The following is a 21,043-nucleotide window of genomic DNA, read 5'->3' as shown; positions in this document are numbered from 1 at the left end:
GAATTAAACCCCAAACTTAAAGGGCGTTGCGTGAGGTTATAACAATCATAAAAGAGAACACATAAGTACTGATAACAAGTAATCTGTGGATGCTGACATCCCTTAAAGCTAAAACTTACCCCTATTCGGATGACACACAGGCACATTTAAAGATCACTATTAATTTGCAAATTATTGTTTCTACAATGTCGGAAGATATCATCTCACAACAACTATAATAACGTAGGTCTGTCCTCCACAATTTCGTAATTGACCCGTGCCTTTAAATCAATCGAACGAAATAATGTAAATTTTCTAAAAAAAGCTTTAATTAAAACTCAAAAAGTGACGAGCGACCTCAGGACCGACCCAAGCCTCTCGGTTACAACACGACGGTCTAAACCATTCGACTACGCTGGTGTTTGTTTACAATGACGAAAATAAAGGCGACATGTGTGATGACCATAACAGCCTTTTAAAAAGAATGGTAAGTCATTAATATATACTAAAAAAACCCTGGGGTACCCCTAGTTTCACAGGTAGTCCGATGGACTTACTACCATTTACATCTACACATTAAATAAGTAAATAATATAAATAATAAATAAATATTCTTTATTATTACCAAAAGGATCACAAATTTTTACATTTTAGGGTCATGGCTATGTGGGCCAGAGCATAAGGACCCTGACTTCTAAACTAGGTAAAAACCTGTATCATAGAAGTCAGTGCGCCTTCAAAATTATACTAACGAATAAGCCAATACAATTACGATTTCCTGGATAGGACCGTGGTTACAAAAAAGAAAAACATTGGACCCTAACATTGGTCCAAATTGAAAAATTCTTTTTGTGTTGAATAGACCATTCATCGAGGAAGGCTTTAGGCTATAAACCATCACGCTGCGACAAATAGGAGCGAAGATAGGTATAATGGAAAATGTGAAACAACAGGGCAGGTATAAATCATAACTTACAACTTCTACCCACGGGGACGAAGTCGCGGGCAAAAGCTAGTTAACAATAAATGCGTAGACGTAGGTGTTGTTTTAACAATGTTTATTATGTTACTCAGGAGTTTAACCGAGAAGCCCCAAAGATCTTCGGTTTTCTTTTGACTAAGTGATTTAAAAGCATTGATAATGTCTAATGGAGTCAGAATATTTACTTTAAACACGTTTGTCCCCACAAACTATAACTTGTTTATTATTACATTTAACTTTAGAAAGCGAATCTTCCATAACAGATTCGAATAAATTAAAATAACTTGAAGAGGGTCTATACACACAAATTATTATGTACTAGCTTGTGCCCGCGACTTCGTCCGCGTGGAATAGTGACTTCCGGCAGAAAAGTATAGATAGCTGTGTCCGCGACTCCGTCAGCGTGTAACTCCTTGTGTATTAAGTTAATGTATTGGTAATATTTATTATTATTATTTATATTGGTAATATTGTTTAGATCACGTTCACATAAGGCTTAACCCTTTATAAGACACAGAACTTAAAAATATTTATAGCTTTTAAACTTTATAATAATGTGTTAAGGTTCAAATTCTGGTGGCAATATAAGTACCACTGCCTTATAAAGGTAAGGTAAAGGTACCTATAAAACGAAAATACTTTAGTGCAAAGCTTCCGGGTAAACTATATTGAAAGTTGACCCGTCCGGCACGTGAACATAAAGACTTTTAGAACTGCTAACACGGGAAAGAGCAACATACAACTGACCATGTGAGAAACAACTGACACTGAGATCTACTCCAGCAACACGAAAAGTCTGCCCTTGAGCCTTGTTAATTGTCATTGCATAACACACCGATACTGGGAATTGCGTCCTTTTAAATTGGAATGGAAAATTATTTGGTATTAAGGGTATTCTGGGAATAAAGACGGTTTCTCCTGCACCGCAACCTGTTAAAATTTGAGCCTCGATTATATTTTGTTGCAACTGGGTTACTTTTAGTCGAGTTCCATTGCAAAGTTGTGGTGGTTTTAAATTTCGGAGCATAATAATCGGTATCCCAATTTTTAAACAAATTTCATGAGAGGGAAGTCCGGGCATATTTAAAGAATTCTATCGGGTAATTAGTGGCTTCTTGTTCATCGACCATTCTATTTATTGATCTATAAACTTTGCTTTCCCCCTGTATATTCGACAGTATTTTGTTATTGATCTCAGATGCCTGGTCATTGCGAGGAGTTAAAATAGATCTTTCGCATAGCCAAGAATTGTCCCTATTTAATATATTTGTTACGTCACCGTAAACCGACGATATAAGATGTGGTTGAGATTGCACCATACAACATAATTCAGGCGTCAGTATAAGTTTTCCTTGGTGTAGTTGTGGATAGGTACCTTCACCAATCTTTAATAATGTGTCAGAAAATTGACTATCATCCGGGTTATCTCCAGTTCTCACTCGCATATTTATAGTCAAATGCACCGATTGTATATCTCGCCATAAATAAGAGCTTTTCAGGCAAGCCCTAACCTCATCAGCTCGGGTTCCCCGTGGTATTACCGGTAAGGTTTGTCGGAAATCACCACAAAATAAAACCGTGATACCGCCCATTGGTCGATCATTTTGTCTTATATCCCTTAAAGTTCTGTCTACCGCTTCTACTCCTTTTCGATGGGCCATCGTACATTCATCCCATATGATTAAACTACACTCGCGTAATACCTTAGCTTTGTCGCTATTTCTTGAAATACTACAGGTTGGATTTTCCGTGCGATCTAAATCAATTGGTATTTTAAACATACTGTGAGCAGTTTTACCTCCTGGTAGCAATGTTGCAGCTATCCCTGATGAAGCTACGGCAAGAGCAATTTTACGCTGATTTCGAACATAAGCCAATATTAATTTAGTCAAAAAGGTTTTTCCAGTTCCTCCAGGTGCATCTAAAAACCATATTGTTCCCAAATTATTTTGAACACTATTGCACACGCGGTCATAAACTGAACGTTGTTCTGCAGTCATCATTGGACACCGTTTTCTAATGTTGTCAGCAGTTCCGTTAAATTGTAACCAATCTCTGCGGAATATTCCCTATTAGTTACCTCTCCGACTGAGGTTGGTGTTGGCAAACCATATTCACAGAGTGATTTACCGCCTACTGCTGTTAAGTCATCCTGAAGAGCTAATAAGCACTGATTTATGGCAAGATCACGGAAATTATCATTAGTTGTGCCTTCATCATTGTTAGGTATATTTCTAAGAAAGTCTTCTGAAAATTTTTCTTTATATTTTTCCCATAATGTTACAGCATCTGACAAATTACAAAATGTGAGTAATGTTACAAATAAATGGCGTAACCGTCGTGGATTATCACTAACACAGGATTCTGCTAAAGCGTCATCCCAATGCTGATCATTTTCAAGCAAATGACGCGCTTGGCAAGCTGCTTGATAAGTGGGATAAACAACATCGTCTACTTTTCTCAAATCTATAAATGAGGTTGGTCCTCGCACGGTATGTAATAATAATCGCAAATAGAAACACTCAGCGTTGTTAGGATGAACGGTGTACACTCTACCAAGAACATGTTCTTTAAAAATACCTGACTCGCCATCTACAGGCCTGCCACGGCGTCTTCGATTAAAGACACCCCGTTGCTTATCGTAGGTATAATACGATGGAACTTCCTCATACAAAAGAGATTTTGCAAAATCATCAGTTTGGCAAAGTCGAAAGAATGCTAATAAACTTGTTTGTCTAGGGTTCTCTAACCGTTCTGTGACATTTTCGGCGTTGAAATATATACGTTGGCCGCCTTCAAGATGAACATCCAGATGAGTCACAGGTGGATATCTTTCGTGAATGTTGAAACTTAAGATCCGCCACACAGCTTCTGAAGAACTTATATATCTGCCTGACTGAAATCTTGTAACTTCATCATGTTCATTTCTCAAAGCAAATGTAGCTTGGTCACTGCCCTTATTAATATACTTACAAATATATTTTATTGACTCTACACTATTACACATTTCAACATTTATGTGAGCTTGAAATGCTCTGGACAACACAGGAGAATACGGAACGACCCACCTATTATCTAAAGTAACTTGTTGTCCAGACACTCGCTTTTCAACAGTAAAACCATCATTATCTCTTGAACGGCGACGATATAATGGGTATCCATCATGTCCTGTTACAGTGCCATCCACTAAGGCTTTTGGATATCTTTTAGTGCAACGACCGTCTTGCATGCAAGGAGAATTCCCGTTAAACGAACCACATGGACCATGTATCATATGAGTTTTAACAATGTCGTATAACACGGGATCTGCAATCGGACTTGGAATTTCAGCACTGATTAAACTGTCTACATCATTAGGTCGAACCTTATCTTTTAACCAAAGCAGGATATGTGCGTGAGGTAAGCCGCGTTTTTGCCATTCAATACTATACATATAACACAATACTTCTCCAAAAATTTTATCTTTGGTAAGTAGATCTATCATTGATTTTAATTTTAAATGAAAAACTCTTGCTATGATATCATGGCGGTCATGCGGTGCTTGACCCTCAAGAAGCTCCCGAGTAATTTCATCCCACTTAGGATTGGTAGTTACAGTAATAAATAAGTCGGGACGTCCATATTTTCTTACGTAACAAAAAGCATCTTGAGTACGTTCGTGCATGTATCGTGGACCACCAGTAAAAGAAGAGGGCAAAATAACTAAACGACCCATATTCACCGTATCGTTATCTTGCTGCATGGCGTCGCGAAGGTGCACGTATTCTTCAACGCGCAGCTGCCTTTGATTAGATCGTATATAAACTAATCTTTCGGTTTCAATTTTTGCGTACATGTCTACAATAAACTGATTGAATAAGCCACGAAAACGTTGAAAGTATACAAACCTATTCCGTCTTACTTGCAAGTGGTAACAGTAAAATTGAAGGCATGAAATCTTTTTATTATAATTAGGTGCGCCTGTACGCGGATCAGTTTGGTATAAAGCAAAATTATAACCATCTTCCCCTCGACAGTATATCAAAGGATATTGCAAACTGTCGTAAGCCCTGTGGGTTTCATAAATACGTTGCAAACGATTATCTCTGGAACGGATAACGATATCACGCCTATCACATTCCTGGTCGACCAATACCACAGCAACTTCATTCGTGGATGGAGCATTATAACGCCCAGGGTGTTCCTGAGTTGGACGCCTATCGGCATTTATAACAATTTTATAATTGTTATCATCATCTCGAGGAAGAGCTTCTAATGCCGATTTAAAACTGCATACATACGAATTAACCTGATGCAACATGTTCTGAAGTTGTGATATGAGTTCAGTATTTAAATTCGGGAAATATTGATTTCTTTCGACTGTTCGTTGTAGTCGGATACAAAATATATTTGAAGAAACTTAGGTTGGTTTTCAGGCAAAAGGGATCCTATCAAATGGTAAACCTGACCTTGTATCTTAAAAGTAGGCATGAAATGACCTTCTGAGATTTGTTGAGCGCCAAAGGATGTCATTTGAAATGCACTATTATAAGTGCGAATATTATCTAAAAACTGTTTAGATTGTATATGTTCCCCTAAAAGTAGTGATTTCAAAGGTTCCGGTGGGTCTTCGAATGAAGGCAAATTTATTTTACCTGTAGAACAACAGAAACCAGCTGACTCCTTACTCCACTTTGAAGCATTACAAAAACGACATACCACGTTCATATCGCCTATTACAGAAGATGATCCATAATCAATTGTGAGGTTATAAGCAAACCCACTTTTATATTTGTCGGACCAAGCCACCGAATTTCTAGATTGATCTTCTATGTGTACATCTAAGTTATTAAGGCTATGTCGAAATCTGTCTGCAGTAAGACGGGCCTCTCGCTGTTCGTCCGTTTCAAGAGACCGAATATTTTCGATTCTTAATCTTTCATTAGACAAACTTACTGATCGTTCTTGTCTCAAAGAATTATAATATTCGCGTACCGACTCTAGTCGTTGTTCATGCTCATGTGCGTCTTCGAGAGATCGAATAACATTATGGTGCACCCTATCATTTGTCAAACGGTCTTCATATTGAGTTAAAGTTTCAGATTCTCGAGATAAAATATGACGTTCGCGGTCAGCTGTGAGACGCAATTCCCTCTCAGTGTAGGTTTCTGACTCGCGAGACAATATATGACGTTCGCGGTCAGCTGTGAGACGCAATTCCCTCTCAGTGTAGGTTTCTGACTCGCGAGACAATATATGACGTTCGCGGTCAGCTGTGAGACGCAATTCCCTCTCAGTGTAGGTTTCTGACTCGCGAGACAATATATGACGTTCGCGGTCAGCTGTGAGACGCAATTCCCTCTCAGTGTAGGTTTCTGACTCGCGAGACAATATATGACGTTCGCGGTCAGCTGTGAGACGCAATTCTCTGTCAGTGAAGGTTTCTGACTCGCGAGACAATATATGACGTTCGCGGTCAGCTGTGAGACGCAATTCCCTCTCAGTGTAGGTTTCTGACTCGCGAGACAATGTATGCCGTTCGCGGTCAGCAGTGAGACGCAATTCTCGTTGTGACGCAGTTTCAGCATCTCGGGATAACACATGTTGTTCTCGGTCAATGGTAAGCCTCAGCTCTCGTTGAGAAGAGCTTTGAGACGCCCGTGATGTAGCTCGTCTCGCTCTGTCAGCTGCTAATCGCATCTCTCTCTCTGGAGAGCTTTCATTGGCTCGAGAGGTTGAGGCACTAACTCTCATAGAGTTTAACCGATGTGCTCTTTCCTCTGCCGATTCTTGAGAACGCGCATTTCTCATCCTTTTAGCATCTCTCGAATTTCGAGATAAAGATGGTCGTTTTTTAGGTGGCATTGTGTATTTTTAATCGACGGTAACTGAAGCTACCTTACACTTACAATTATATATAGTTATTATGTAATAATTACGAAAATAAACTATTAATATAATAAAACACTACCAATTACGAAAATAAACTATTAATACAATTAAACACTACCAAAATAACTAATATAATAATAACGAAAATAAACTATTAATATAATTAAACACTACCAATTACGAAAATAAACTATTAATTTAATTAAACACTACCAATTACGAAAATAAACTATTAATTTAATTAAACACTACCAAATTACGAAAATAAACTATTAATATAATTAAACACTACCAATTACGAAAATAAACTATTAATACAATTAAACACTACCAAAATAACTAATAGGTGTACCTACTACTAATACTATTAATCTAATACCTATTATATAAACTAACAACAAAACAATTCTAAAAATAAACTATTCAAAGACTAAAAGTCGTGCTGATAAGCACGGTTTGCAAATAACAATTATTGATTGTCAATAAGGTCGAACAGTCTGAACGTCTATTCGCATCAACAGCCAAATATTGTATGACGCTCGAGCGCGGACCCCCCGCCTTTTTATACCTCCCGCCACGACGCGCGTCGAGCGCGGCAACCGATACACAAAAATAATCCTTATAGCATGACTCTGTATTCACGCGCGATTTCTTATTATTTCATGTATAACTTTGGTGTTTCTACACCGATTTACATGATTCTTTTTTTATTGAATAGGTAATAATGTTAACTTTTTTAATTGGGGATGAGTGATAGTGTTGTAAACGTTAGAGTAGACAAATACAATCAGAAATCTCCGAATTGCTAAGCTATCGGGAGTTTCACGTGTTATTGTGAGTCAACCATAAAAGTTAGACATATGCTGTCGAGGAATATTTTTTATATAATTTTAGGGAGAATATTTCCGTCATACATGATTTCTATGTAGCTTTAACCTATAAGCCTGCACACGTGACGGAAGCTTAAAAAATGGAGTAACTTACCCCGTTTTCCCAATATTTCCCTTCACTGCTCTGCTCCTATTGGTCGTAGCGTAATGAAAAGTATACTATAACCTGCCCAAGAGTATGAAGAATAATTGTGCCAAATTTCGTTAAAATCCGTCGAGTAGTTTTTGTTTCTATAACGAATATACAGACAGACAGACAGACAGACAGACAGACAGACAAAAATTTTACTGATTGCATTTTTGGCATCAGTAGCGATCCCTAACCACCCCTTGATAGTTATTTTTTAAATATATTTTATGTACAGAATTGACCTCTCTACAGATTTATTATAAGTATAGATATAGAAGATATAGATATATAGATAAAGAGCCTTTTGAAGTAGTTAGTACTCACGTGAGTATTCACACGGAAGTTGTTTTAACGTCCTTGCCCAAGATATTTAAAACTTCTGAAGTTCATAAGTTTTACCTTCACGATGTTGATAATAACTATGACGGCTTATTAGGCAGTAATTTATTAAAACAATTAGATGCAAAAATTGACTACCAAACAATAATCTTATGTACGAGGAACACTGACATACCTTTTTTTTATTCTTCAGCACTAAAAGATACTTATATTTTACCGCCACATAGTGAGATGAGAGTAAAACTTCCTATGAATTTAACTAATGGTGAGGCAATCTTAGATTTCAAGAAATTTACTAAAGGGATTCGAATGCCCTATGCGTATACGATCATTCAAAACTGTAAGGACATAGAAATGACTCTCAAGGTCACTAGCCCCTTTCAGGTAGAACCCTACAATCGTCGTGATCTTAGTCAATAAATTGCCGTAAAAAGTACGGGAGGCAATAGAAATCAGCCGTCACCCGAATATCAATAGAGATTGTGGATGGACACTGCCACCAGTGTGGAAACCAGCACTGAATGCTACGTCTTGTCACACGAAGCCAAGCCTGGAGAGCGACGCGGTCAGCATAGTATGCACTGACTCAGCCAATACGGGATCATGGACGATGCCAATGACGACAGCAGACCCCCCACCCGCGCCACCGGCGTCGCCGGCCCCACCGCCGCTCACGGCGCGATCGCGGCGCTACGCAGCGAGATGCGTGGCCGCTGACGTCAGTTCGGTTCGCGATCCTGCCGCGTCAGCTCATGATTAAGGACTCCGGTTGGGTCCGAAACTAGTCGGGCAGCCCCGATAAATACGCATGAGTAAACCGTTACATCATTTAATAATGAATCAGTCTCACGATAGTTATTATAAAAATATTCTTAATGTCATAAGAAAACATCATAACTTAATTTACTAATAATTTAATTTACATAAGATAACTTAGTAAAATTACAAGGAAATATAAAAATTAAGGGATATGTGGACAATAGTAAAATTATATTCGTTTTAGAAGTTCCCCTAATAGACAAAAACGCATACGATTATTATAAAGTTATTCCTAACCCAATCTATAATCAGATAACCCAAAAACCTAATATCATTATACCCCAATATCCTTACCTAATAGTGAACAAGTCGAAATACAGATCCGTAGTTAATGACTGTAAGGAAATAGAGGATCTAAGATATCTCTGTTCTGATGACAACGTGGTACAATACGCAGAGGAAACATGTATCCAACACCTGATGTTACTACAATATAACTTCAGCAATTGCAAGAAACACCAGGTGCAAATAGAAGAAACCAAGGTGCAGCCTATATTCATTATACACTGGTTGATATATACATAAAAGGAAATTACCGCAACAGAATACTGCAAAGATGAGACCCGCAGACACAACCTACGAGGCACATACATATTAGTACCAAGCCAGCATTGTACATTACAGATCGCTGATACCTCAATCACAACACCCATGAATACCAGTGTAGTCTCATTCAGATAACCATCACTGCAAATGCCCGAACTACGCAGAGATATCACCCCGTTAGTCAAACAGATGGACCTCAGAGGAATAGACCTCGGCGACATCAAGGAATTGCTGAGCCAGACCAAAAACAGTGAAAGTCTCAGTGAGAGTGAAACTATTACAATCAGCTACGAAATCAGTGCTTGGACCATAAGTGTATACGCCATTATAATTATATTCATCATAGGGTTTCTGTTTCAAAATAAAGAATTGTTGACTAAACGATTTAAACGAAATTCTCTCAAGACTACAGAGTTGCCTTTAGATAATTTCTCTCTTAGGGAGGGAGGAGTTAAGTGTGATGACCCCAACACTATTCGCTTCGTCAACAAATCCCTTTCCACTCAAAATAACAAATAAGTAGTTCATAAGTATTTTGTTGACTTAGCAATAACTATTGAAATGAAACTACTTTTACGGATTTTTTCGCGGTTTAATTTTAGATTTTAGTTCCCGACGTTTCGAAACCTTTGCAGGTATCATGGTCACGGGTAGCCTGAGATGGCGTTCGTCTTGACAGAAGATGTTTCTCGTTCTACCTTCATATTTTAATTAATTATTTGTGGTCTGACCTACGCAGTATGAGCTCACTGTGTCTTGATGTCTTGCAGCGCTGCTCTTGGGTTTGGCCTTGAGTTTATTTATTATTGGATCCCAAGTAGGTGATATCTTCCAGCCATCTTCTCTATTGAAATTAGGGTGTTTTTTAATCTCAATAGCCTCGCGAAACATCCTAGGTAGGAATTTGGATTCTTTAGCGAGGATCTGTGTAAGAAACTTCTAAAAGAGAGAAGAAGAAATATTTATTCGAATATTCATTACTATCTTAAGCACTGTAACGCCGTTCATCTAAATAAAGTCTATTTTTAAACTAATCAAGTGTCGATCACTTAATTCGCGCATGTCATTCAGGAGTACGATGAAACGACGACGTCACATTCAGGGGCGGAGCTAATTATCGCCGGGAAAAGATGGTGGTGTGCGTACCCTTTGTCTTTCGCCGGGGGGCGGAGACATGTGGAAGTGAGATAGCACCACTTCTCGCCAAGAGGGTTATGCGCAGGCGATGACGCTCGTGGGACTTCGTGGTTGCTCCTTTGAATTTATGCACTCCTATTTTTCGCGCGGAATTTTATAAATTAAGATTCCATAAATATATAGATGTGTTTATTTGTATGAAACATGTGTTAATCATTTTTAATGTGGTGACAATATAAAGATAACATAAGCATCAACATGTTCTGCTCCGTTGGCGTACAAATTTGGTATTTAGTAACATTACTTAATTACTACAGACAAATTTTATATAATATGAAATACTTATTTTACTACAAAAAATATATAACATTCATTTTTTTATACTTTATCTTATTTACTAAAAATATATAATATTTATTTTTATTTTTATATTTAACAATTACTTTTAAATACTTTTGTCCAGTAAGAACTCATTAATATTATAATACCCTTTTTTTACATAGCAGTTCTTTCAGTTTATTTTTAAATAAAATATCAGGAAAGGTTTTGTATTCTCTAGGGACTTTATTATATATTTTAGGTGCCATACAAAATATACTGCTCCACATCAGAGTAGTTCGTGAGTTATGTAAACACAATCCATTATTATTATGATCCCATGATTGAATCAACAATGCCATGATAAGCCGTAAGAAGAGAATCAACATTTACTATTGCTGCAAGTTTATACAGCGCATAAGATGATTTGCTGACTTTTTTACAAATATATTCGATATGACTATGAATTGTAAGCTCCACGAGCATACAGTAATGCAATAAAGGCATCAAGTTCTTCTAAAGTCATACATCAAGTTTCATCGCTCGTCCGCTGTCGAGCTTCTGTTTCTGTACATCTTTTAATGGGTCTAAGAGTTGCTTCCTCAATGAATAGGCTCCAAGCAGTAAGCACTACCATCTTGAACAAATTGCTTTGTATATGGGGTTGGACCAGGAACATCTCGAAACACGTTTTGAGCACTGCGCCGACATATCTGGATAGTACTTTGAGTATCTGCAGTACACTTCCATTCGATGCCATTACTCACTCAAAATATCATTTATAACAGGAGGTGCCGTGAAGAAAAAGATCCACCACGCATCTGCCACTACTCGGCTACGCCTGCTTCTTCATCCTCACACTACGATATCTTCTCTCGAATCTGAGCCGTCCCTCAGCAATGCGTCGTTGGTTCCGGTATATAATCCGTGTCTGCCGTGTCAATCGATTCAATGGCATTGACACTATCTTCTCCACCCGATTCAGACTCTGAATATGGTAGATTGCGAAGAGTTTGCAATTGCTTTTCTATTTCAGACTCAGAATTATTTCTACGCGCACTCATATTTTGTATCCAAAATGAGCACAATATTTATAAACAATACAAATTTATGTAGTTTATACACCACTGAAAGTTTCAAAACTGATTGAAATATAAGAATTAAATATATATTTCAAGTACCCCCAGATCGACAATAGGGTAGTTGACTAATTTTGAAAAAATAATTCATCGTGTGCTTTATGGTCTAATTTAGCTGAAATATGAATATTTAAGTAAAATTCAATCTGTAACATATTATATTTTTATGAATTTTTTGACATTATGGCTAAAAAACACGCCAAACTGTCATGGCGACTCGTGTTACGTCACAATATGCTAAACAAAAAACTGTTTGGTTGAGTGGATAACAAGTTTTTACAAATTATCTTTTAAAATGGATCACAAGTTTTATAAATATTGTATATGTACGCAAAAATTGAAACCGAAAGATTAGTTTACATACGATCTAATGAAAGGCAGTTACGCGCTGAAGAATACGTACACCTTCGCAACGCCATGCAGCAAGATAATGATACGGTGAATATGGACCGTTTAGTTATTTTACCCTCTTCTTTTACTGGTGGTCCACGGTACATGCACGAACGTACTCAAGATGCTTTTTGTTACGTAAGAAAATATGGACGTCCCGACTTATTTATCACTGTAACTACCAATCCTAAGTGGGATGAAATCACTTGGGAGCTTCTTGAGGGTCAAGCACCGCATGACAGCCATGATATCATCGCAAGAGTTTTTCATTTAAAATTAAAATTAATGATAGATCTACTTACCAAAAATAACATTTTTGGAAAAGTATTGTGTTATATGTATAGTGTTGAATGGCAAAAACGCGGCTTACCTCACGCACATATCCTGCTATGGTTAAAAGATAAGGTTCGACCTAATGATGTAGACAGTTTAATCAGTGCTGAAATTCCAAGTCCGATTGCAGATCGCGTGCCATACGATATTGTTAAAACCCATATTAGACCATAGAATTCTCCTTGCATGCAAGACGGTCGTTGCACTAAAAGATATCCAAAATGCTTAGTGGATGAAACTGTAACAGGACATGATGGATACCCATTATATCGTCGTCGTTCAAGAGACAATGGTTTTACTGTTGAAAAACGAGTGTCTAGACAACAGGTAACTTTAAATAATAGGTGGGTCGTTCCGTATTCGCCTGTGTTGTCTAGAACATTTCAAACTCACATAAATGTTGAAATGTGTAATAGTGTAGAGTCAATAAAATATATTTGTAAGTACATTAATAAGGGCAGTGACCAAGCTACATTTGCGTTGAGGAATGAACATGATAAAATTACTAGATTTCAGTTAGGCAGATATATTAGTTCTTCAGAAGCTGTGTAGCGGATCTTAAGTTTCAACATTCACGAAAGATATCCACCTAGATGTTCATCTTGAAGGCGGTCAACGTATATATTGCAACGCCGAAAATGTTACAGAACGATTAGAGAACCCTAGACAAACAACTTTATTAGCATTCTTTCGACTTTGCCAAACTGATGATTTTGCAAAATCTCTTTTGTATGAGGAAGTTCCATCGTATTATGGGTCATTTTCAAAATTTATGTACATTTCAATTGTGTTTACTTTGTGTTATAGTAACACAAAAGTAACACACTTTGTGTTAAAGTAAAACAAAAGTAACACACAGGAAAAGTAAGGGCTAAGTCACATGGGATAATACAAACAATTTTGCGGTAGTCAATCAATTTAATCACCTTTTATATAATTTAGGTACAGTTTTGGATTTAACACACCCTTAAATTAACGTAACATTCATAGACAACTTGAATTGTAATATTTTTCTTTATAATTTGACAATCAGATTTTTGGTAATGTTTAACTTTTTCTTAATTTTGCAGATTAATGTCACGTTGTAAATTTATCAAAATACTAGCTTTTGCCCGCGACTTCGTCCCCGTGGGTAGAAGTTATAAGTTATGATTTATACCTGCCCTGTTTTTTTGACATTTTCCATAGTATCTTCGCTCCTATTAGTCGCAGTGTGATGATATATAGCCTATACCTTCCTCGATGAATGGTCTATTCAACACAAAAAGATTTTTTCGATTTGGACCAGTAGTTCCCTGAGATTAGCGCGTTCAAACAAACAAACAAACAAACTCTTCAGCTTTATATATTAGTATAGAGTATAGATAATTCACTACCCTAGCAAAAACTTGTTTACAGAATAAGAATCAAGGATCAGCAATACAACTCTAGTAGACCTCTCTACTAGGCTCTATTTATAATTTTCAAGATTAAAATGTTATCAGTACAGATTTACTACGGTCGGTCGCGATCATTATTTTGATCAACGTACGAGAACTAAATACTTACCTCAAAAGTGCAAAAAAACTTAAAATGGAATCGTGGGTTATCCTGGTACATATGCATTAAGAAAAAGAATTCACATAACTAAAATGTTATAGTCAAAATCACTTAAGTACCTACTACAATGTCAACATATTTAGAAATTATTAAACAGTCTTGCAACAGTATTTTATACGAGATACCTATCTAATTAAAACTTTTGAACATATAATTTAACAACATTAAATATAATAATTTCGCAGTAACCATTTCCATCGTTCGCTTAACATTTTAATAGGAACATATTTTATAATTACATTCGTGGTAACTTTTATAATAAATCTTATCATTAACATACTGTTAATAAATGACTTTCAATTAAACCTACATATTGTTGGACGATTAAATTTAATATAAAAACAATTATCAAGATTGAGAGACACAAGCGTAAGCCAAATCCTAGTACTGGACAATGCCTGTGACTGTTGACAGCTACAACTTTTTACATTAACATTTGGCATATATTTTTGGACTAACAGTGTAACAGTGAAGTTGTTTACTTGTAATGGATTCAATGCAATAGATATTATAAAGATAATCTGCATTTTAGGTAACCTGACACTATTTACCTTATAAAGAAAGTTTAAAATAAGATTCTATGTCAAGGTGACTGCGACGACTGGTAGCGGTAAATTCAAATATTAAATGTTTTTTTTTGATATGTTACCTAAGTTAATATCAGATATAAGGCGTGATCTAATCATTTGCGAAAATAATATACCTCAAAGTATCTCAGAAATCTCAGAAACTACATGTCTGATTTCCGAAGTTTATTATTAGACTTCGGAAATCAGATTTCATATAATGATATACATTATATGAAATCTAACTTATAGCGACATACTCGTTATACTCGCGAATCATAGGTATTTTGACCAAGTTACGATCTGATACTCACACAAACAAAAACACAAGAAAAAAATAATGTCGTGGGCTACCACTACAGATCCCCCCTCTATTTTGGTATATCAAAAATTGCTTCATCTTCACTATCAGAGAACATTTTTCTAAATTCCTTTCTTATATTTAGTGATGAAATATTGTATTTTACTGATTTTGTTATTTTTGCCAATTCTGATGATGCATAGTTCACTTTTACATTTGAAAGAATAGTAACTTTGGATGTGCTTGGTTTGTTAGTGTCAAAATTAGAATGTCCGGATGCGTTATGATCAGCTTTGACAATTATTTCGTCATTATTAGTCTCACTATTCTCGGTATCAGAGCTAAAAAATATTTTTGTTTTAGTGGTTACACATGGGACATTGGATGTGCTTGGCTTGTTAGTATCAGAATGAAAAAGTCCCGATTGAATTTCTCTGGCAATAAAATCAGTCTTGACGCTCATTTCATCAGTATCAGTGTTCTCGGAATCAGACCAAAAAACTATTTTTCTTTTTTTCGTGACACATAGTTGCCTCTTTTTCTTAAGTAAACTATGCTCTTTTAAAGAAAAGCAATGACAAGACCCTTTTATTACAGAAACCCCTTCACTATGACAAAAGCAGCTCAATATTCTATAACCTATTACAAACGATTGTTGCTTTGCAAACAATTCACTCTCAAGTATTCCAAAGGAACTTGTTATCTGGTGTATTGGCATTGTTTTCGGCACAGCAACTAAGTCATATGAGTTTATACGCCTTTCCATGTCGCTTATATCTTCTTCTTTTATTAGGTACAGTTTCACTAGTTTGCGAGTCTTTTATGTCTATATAATATGCTACCTTCTTGTCCAAAGATCTTTTAATAGCACCTCCTATGCCGTCGGCAGCACCCTTGCCATAAGATGCTTCAAAAAAGTTCCAGGTAGCAAAAGAAAATCCCAAGGATTCTAGTACACTAAGGAATAAGAAAAAGTTATTTTTTTGCTTATATTGGCTTGTGGGTCCATCTGAGTAAAAATGAACTATATTAACTTGAGGTAATTTTTTTCTTATATTCTGTAGTACGGGCATAAGATGAGCCCAAATTGCCTCTGGAGTGTGTTTAGTAGAGTCCGTAAATGTGCAAAAGGACTCCAAAGAACTAGACTCATACACAACACCGGTATGGAGACTAATTTGTACTTGGGATGCGCCAAAATGTAGTGCTTGGATTTCTTTGTGCAACTTGCAGGTATAATTTTCGGAGAAATCGCAATGGATTAAAATTTCATTCTCGCTTAAATTTTCTTTTAAATGTTTATAACACTTATATTGGTGATATATGTTGTAACAGTGAACTTTGTATACTACTAGTGCTTTTTAAAACTCCATGATTAAATGCCTTATCGTACCTGATTGTATTATTTTTTCCATTCGTTTCGTAGTTTTGTTTTGATTATCTTCTTGATATTCAATTTGTTTAACGGTCCATTTCAGCCAAAATACTTCACCATCTAAAGGGCATTCCGAGAAATCATAAACAGTTGTCGCTCTACTATCATATTTCTTGCATTCCGAGTACATACATTCCTTTTTTTGAGTGTCACAAACGATACTTTTCATAAAGTCATCCAAATCTTTAAATTTAAATATCGAAAGACTTTTAAGTGCGGCATATTTAAACTCTATATTGCCATGTTTTTTACAGGCGCATGTTTCACGGTTAGAAAGATTGGGACTTAATAACAAAAGGGTTTGCATCTAGTAAAAGTGGTATAGGACACTGGGATGTTTGCTTCCTGAATAAATGTATACCGTAATCTTGTCATAGATTCTAAAAGGTATCGTCTTTGCATCTTGTTTTTCATTGTCTTCGTTTCCTTCTTGCCAGCTGTAGCGCGGCTAACATCATCTCGTAAGAAAAAGTCATGAATAATTTGTGCCAGTTTCGCGTATTTCCCTGGGATCGTTTTCTTCGGAACTCGAATTCTACCCTTTAGTTCAATTATTGCTTCCAGTCTAGTTTTTGTTCTATACTTTTTGACCAACTTTTTTTATTATTTGCTTTTCCTCATTACTTAACGCCGATCCATATTGGTCTTTTATTGATTGGCACAAAATATTTTTAAGAAAAAGTTATTTCTTCACGTTTTCTTTCCCTGAAATATTTAAACTATTTACAAAGGAATTAGTTTTGGACATAGGCGTTAGATTTAGATCTCTTACATCCGTATTCTCTTTATCATCGTCGTTCTGTGAAAGCGCTGCTTGTCTTATTTTATACCTGTACATATATTGTTTTCTTCAAAGCTTTATTTTTTTTAATAAGTGTATTTACTTTTTATCTTAGTTTTTTATTTTCTTGTATTATCTTATTATGTCTTTTTTATATTATTTTCGGCTTATTTTATTTTTTTCTATTTTTTCTGTATTTTTTAATTGCTTAAGCCTTCGCCATTCCTTTCGCCTGACTTTTTTTTCAGATTCAGATAGTTGATGAATCGGCATGTAATTATTTTTAGTTCTTAGTAAATTCCTTATCTATATTTCACTCCATTTTTGGGGATCATTTAGTTTAAGTCGTGCTCGGTAACGTCTTTGCCTTTCAGCAGGAGTTAACGGCATCTTTCCTAAAATCGAAAATATAATAAATTAATTTTTTCCATAAAAAAAATTACGCGCCGTATGTAATAATAATAATAATAATCATTTATTTTCAGAAAACAGGTTCCATTTTGTTAGTATTATAACAGCTTAGAATGAGTCTGTGGCAACTCCGTTGACAAGACGTCAACAAAACTTCTCCCAATTATTTAATTTAATTTAATTGTAATTTCTTAGTTTTAATAAGTTTAAATACCTATTTCATACATAATATGTGTTAATATTTGGTGGGACAGTGTCATTTTGTCGTGATTTATTCTGCTTTAGCTAATAAAGTGTTTTAAACTTGTGGCGAGTGTCGCTGTCAAACCAAGTTAAATTGTAACGAACATTGTAAAGTGCATTGTCATCATAAAGTAGCTGTAAGTGTTTTTTTTTTCTCAATTTTATAACACTATTTGTGTCTCGGGACGCATTTCCAACATTTTAGTGTAACATTTGCAATCCCTCGTTGCGTCATCCTTGCATAATTCCACTATAACATCCTTCTGAGTTGGCACTTGTCCCTTTTATTTTTGAAATGGACAGAGTGATGACCAGGAGGGGTGCTGCTCGCATGGAGGAATCAAAACTCCAACTTACTTTACAAGAGTTAAATAAGTATAGGAACTTGTGCGAGGAATTGCAAAAGGAACAGGATGACAATGAGAAGGAGGTACTTCAAATTTTAAATAATAACAGCAAACTTAAAGGTGAGATGGCAGAGCTTCATTGTCAGTTAGTCAATGTCACTGAAGAAAGGGACAAGCTTAAGTTTTTAGTTAATCAGTTTGACCAGTGCAGTGATGAGTTTGACTTAACCCTCAAGCACAACGCTGAGCTTAAGAGTAGATTAAGTGTCGCCCAGGACACCATTCTCGCGATGGACGCAGCCAGCCAGAGGACTCAGACAGAGTGCACACATGCACTGTTTGATAAACTGGTTGGTTCCGCTCCGTCTGCCAACTCACTTTTGGGTAGTAGTAGTAGTAGTAATCAAATAGAAACAATTGATTTAACTTGTGATAACACCCTTATATCAGACTCACAATTAAAATTCAGTAAAAACAAGTTAAAGAAGTATATTAAAATTAAAAAAGTTATCAAGAAGACAAATAAACTTATTAAAAGCAACAAAAACTGTTTTAATAATAATTTTAAAACATTAAATAAATGTAAACATATCAAATCTAACTATGAAAATGCAAAAAATAAATATGAGGCTGATATACAACACCTACAGTCAGAGATTCTCCACCTACAGGACTCTTTAAGCATAATTAAAACTAAATATGACACATCACAAAAAGAAATTGGGGAATATATACTGGCAATGAATGGTCTGGTGGATCTGTGTAGTGAAAATGAGAGAATGTATAACTCCCTTATAAATAGTCAAACATCAGACTGTAAAACAGATTTGCCGGACTGTTCACAGCCAGCTATTTCTCTGGAGTGTGTACCACCGATCACTCATCCTGTGGTGTTGTGTAACAGTCTCACAAGTACTTCCTTCGTCACGCCAATAAATAATAATTTATCAAGTAATAACAACAACAAAATAATGATGTTTAGTGATGAGATAGGTCAAAACATGTCGCATAAATTATATCAACATTTTGGTGCTGAGATAACCAATTGCTGTATGCCTGCAGCAAACTATAAACAGGTTCTTGACAAAATAATGAGTGGTAGCTATAGTCCATCCACAACTATCATAGTTATAATTGGGAGAAGAGGTAACACAAGCGTTAATATGATAAAGAATTATTTTGATAGTTTATTAAAATTAAATGTTAAGAAAATTATTCTATATGCTTTTCCATATGGTAGAGGTTTGTCACAGACTGAAAATAATATTAGAAATAGATGCAATATGAAATTGCATACATTAACATTGTACCACAAGCAATTTGAATTCATTGACACTAATGTAATCATTAGTAATAATTATTTTATGACAAAAGATAACTATTATCTTTGTAATTATTATAAGGGACAGATAGCAAATTCGCTATCTTATTGTATTTTGAAAAAAGCCAATTGCTTGGCTTATCACACTGCTCCTATTGAGCAGATAGATAATAGTAGCTTTTCTCAAACAATCTTGGAATCTGTTCCAAGTAATTTAAATTAGTTAATAAGACAATAGAGTCAACCTCTGGCAGTAACTGTCATATTTCTATGCCTGATCCATCAAGGTCACTGAATGACATTAGTAAAACTAATAGTAAACATATTGTGAACATTTTTCATCAAAACATTCAGGGTTTGATGGGTAAGGAACTGGAGTTGGAGCTGTTCATGAACTGTAACTGCATTGATATTTTATGTATTACTGAACATTGGTTAAAAGACCATCAGTTCATCTTCAGCTTCAACAACCATCGGGTGGCCAGCTCGTTCAGCAGAGTGAGTTTGATACGTGGAGGCTCATTGATTATTGTAAACAAAAATCTTAAATTTAAAGAACGCAAAGACATTGTAGGCCTATCTGTTGAGCGAGTTGCAGAGATGGCATGTATTGAGCTTGAGCAGTTCCTCATATTGAGTGTGTACAGGCCCCCATGTGCTTTATATGACACATTTGAAAAAATACTTGAAGAAGCCTTGTTAAAAATTTCCAGTGTTAATAAAACGGTTGTTGTCTGTGGAGACTTTAACATTAACCTATTAGAAAACAATTCTATTGTGAATAATTTTTTAACTTTATTTAGATCTTATAATTTACATAGGACATTCCTTGAGCCAACGAGAATAACTGCCAGTAGTGCAACTTGTATAGATAACATTTTTACAAATTTTAAACCATCTTTTAAATCAATTATTAATGCACTCGAGTCTGATCACTGCGGCCAGTTAGTCTCATATCCTACAAAGATTGTTGAAATTCAGCGCAAAACTATAAAATATATTCCAGTGTCTAAATATCGTTTAGAATGTTTTAATATGAATTTAATTGAAAAATTGTCTGGTTTGCCCTTCCACGATAACCCAGATCAAGCTTACTCTATTCTTTTTAACTTAGTAAATTCAGAATTTAGGAAGGTTTTTACCTCAAGATCGCTTTCGGTATGTGA

Source organism: Trichoplusia ni, chromosome 25 (assembly GCF_003590095.1).
Source record: "Trichoplusia ni isolate ovarian cell line Hi5 chromosome 25, tn1, whole genome shotgun sequence".
NCBI lineage: Eukaryota > Metazoa > Arthropoda > Insecta > Lepidoptera > Noctuidae > Trichoplusia > Trichoplusia ni.
This window is presented reverse-complemented; position numbering follows the sequence as displayed.